Raw genomic sequence first — 2,961 nt, 5'->3', positions numbered from 1 at the left:
ATGCAGTAACTGCCTTGCTCTATAACATTATATATATATATATATATATATATATATATATATATATATATATATATATATAATTAATATTTAAAAAATATAATTTTTGAACATAAAAAATAATATTATTTGTAGATTTTTTTTTTGAAATTTGAATTAATATTAATTTTTATCAGACTTTAAAGTTGGATTGTAAATTCATAATGTTAGCATTTGTAGACTTTATTTGCTTTTTTGAACATTGAAATCTGTATTAAAAAAAAAAAAATTGAAACCCTACCTTAGGACACTTGAAATTAGGCTTGTGGTGGGACAGGCCTAATGGGACGGGTCAACCTGCTTTGACAGTACTAGTCGGAACCCTACCTTAGGACCAGAAATCTTATAATCGCAACAAGCTTGATATTGTACCTGCCATGAAATTGCTAGCAACATTTAGCGTTGCTCCTACAATGAAATATTGGAACAACGCAATAACATATATAAAATAAATATGTGTTTATATAATGAAATATACATGTGTGTATATTTATATATTATTTTTTTAATATTAAATATCAATACATTCATACATATAAATAAATAAATACACAATTAATCAATATAACTTAAAATATAACCCTTAACCAAACAAAGTAATATTATATTTCATAATTCAAACCAAACACATAGATAATCTTACCTCTTCACATTTCTCGTTAATTGACGGATAGAGTATATCAAGCTATACATTTCTACTATTCCTTCACACTGTGCGCTTGTAGAATTTATCGAAGGAGAGATGAACTGGATTCAGCGGAAAATCTATCTGTACAATGTTACTTTCGGCCTGTACATGCTCGATTGGTGGGAGCGATGTCTCTTCAGTATCCTCCATTATTGCCAGTTTTTGTTTGGTCTTGATTATACATAGTAGATCTGTTGGTCTCGGGAATACTGCGCAATGAGTTTATTGTGTTCATTAGTTCGATAGTAGATTGGTGAGTTTGGAATTCTTAACGCTTTTTAGATATTCTGGTGGTTGTGCTGCTGTGGTTTGTTTGTACTAGGTGTTTCGATCTGCTTCAGAGTTCTCTGAAAGGTAGAGTCCTTTCTACCCCAAATAAAATTTGGTTGGTCTTCCAGCGTTCTGCTAATTATTGTTTTGTAGAAATTAATGATTGGAAACATTAGTTTTACAATGAGTATTAAGCTTGAGACTGCCCTTTCTAGAAATTAATTGATACCACCTTGGAAAAAAGAACCGGCTAGCGGTTGACATAAATTGACTTTGCAAATGTAGATGCTAAACCAGTTCTAGATGCTGTTAAGTGTATTGAGTTGTCAATAGTTTTATGTTGTACCGGAAGTTGTTTCTGGGAATGAGTTTCTGTGCTTCTAAATTGGACATTTTATTTGAGAAAGCTGTATACCTTTAGGTGTTTTTGAATCCAACTGCAATAAATGTTAAATAAATTTGAGACTCTTCTAAGGAATTAAGGATAAAGGGAGGAATATTGGTACTAACAGAGAGAATAAGCTAAATGATGTCTTTCTTTAGACTCTTGACATAGTTAAATTACCTCATATTTGGTACTTTATTCCTCTCTTTGTTTTTGGTGAATGCTTTTTATGTGCTTTAATCTCCTTTTCTCTGTGATCTTGTTCTTCAGTTCTTCAAGCTTTAAGTGCAGAAGAAGAAGTCTCTCTCATTTGGTTATGTTACTGTTTTAGGCTTCTCATGTAACATTTTTGTTACTCCATATTTGTTATATCCATATAATAGCAAAAAGAGTGATTGTTTCATATGGGAAGGTAAAAATAGAAATCTTTCATTCAGAAGTATGGTTGAGACTTGAGGCTCAATGGTTAGTGCCTGCCATGAGCACATGACTAGCATTTCCTCGCCACTGGGATAAGTCCCCTTAGTGTACTCCTGATTTGGCATATTTAGAGATTTCATTCGCATTTCCTTTATTTGGTAAACACATTGATTGAGTCTGTCGGATCACTAGATGATTGATAGAACTACTCTTCCTTGGGCAAATTTAGAGACATAATTAACTTTACCTTTATTTGGTAAATGCATTGTTCAAGTCTGTCAGATCACTAAGATTGGTAGAACCACTTTCTAGAACGGTAGAATCTATGGTAACAAAAATCATAAATCTGTGCTTCTAGAAAAGGATTGCATTGTTATACAGTGATGCCATAATGTATAGTTCTTTTTATTTATTTCTAAAGCAGTGTTGTAAAAGTTGGCCTAGGTGCTAGGCGCCCCTAGGCCAAAGGGAAGAATGAGAAATTCACCATATTAAGCACTTGACCAATTAGGTGGCTGTTTTTTTTTTTTTAATCTTTTATTTTATTTTTAATTTGCTGCGGTGATGGGTTGTATGTGTTATAGTTGGAGTATTATGTGTGTTTTTACTGTATTACTTGCTATTGAACATTTCTATTATATGGGAAGAATACTTGCTAGAAGCCTAGAAGTAAAATATATATATATATATATATATATATATATATATATATATATATATATATATATATATAACATATTTTATTTATTTATTCAGTTAGGTGCCCATCAAAAGCCCAATGGGTGCCTAGCGATTTTTGCAACAGTGTTCTAAAGTAAATAAGCTAATGATGCCTACAGTCTAGCTTCTCTCTTTTTGGCATTGCCATATGTATTTTTAGCAGATTAGCCACATTTAAATTTTATGGTTCTGATTGAAGTTTTATCTTACTTTGTATTTACTGATGCTTCATTATATATTTTGAAATTACAAGCATATATGGTATATTCCTGAACAATAGAAGCTCTACTCTTTGTTGTAACTAAGAAAATTTATAAATTTATGTTGTTCTTTTTTTTCTTTTTTTCTTTTTTTTTTTTTTCTGTAGAAATTTATTGCACTGGTATTCAAGGGCAGAGGCATGCGTATGCCGTTGAGGGGGGGGGGGGGGGGGTTTGGC

The 2,961-nt window shown here is 31.6% G+C and overlaps 1 long non-coding RNA gene across 1 annotated transcript in view; it reads left to right on the top strand.

The window, feature by feature from the left end:
• The first annotated feature begins 716 nt into the window (after window positions 1-716).
• LOC115997311 overlaps window positions 717-2,961 on the top strand; it is a 4,665-nt gene continuing 2,420 nt past the window's right edge. Inside the window, exons 1-2 of the long non-coding RNA XR_004093727.1 lie at window positions 717-866; window positions 1,010-1,081. This is a non-coding gene — a long non-coding RNA (uncharacterized LOC115997311). The remainder of the gene's footprint in view (window positions 867-1,009; window positions 1,082-2,961) is intronic.

The sequence above is a fragment of the Ipomoea triloba genome, chromosome 11 (genome assembly GCF_003576645.1).
Source record: "Ipomoea triloba cultivar NCNSP0323 chromosome 11, ASM357664v1".
In the NCBI taxonomy this organism is placed as follows: Eukaryota; Viridiplantae; Streptophyta; class Magnoliopsida; order Solanales; family Convolvulaceae; genus Ipomoea; species Ipomoea triloba.
The sequence above is the reverse complement of the archived record's forward strand: the minus strand, read 5'-3'. Positions and strand labels throughout refer to the sequence as shown.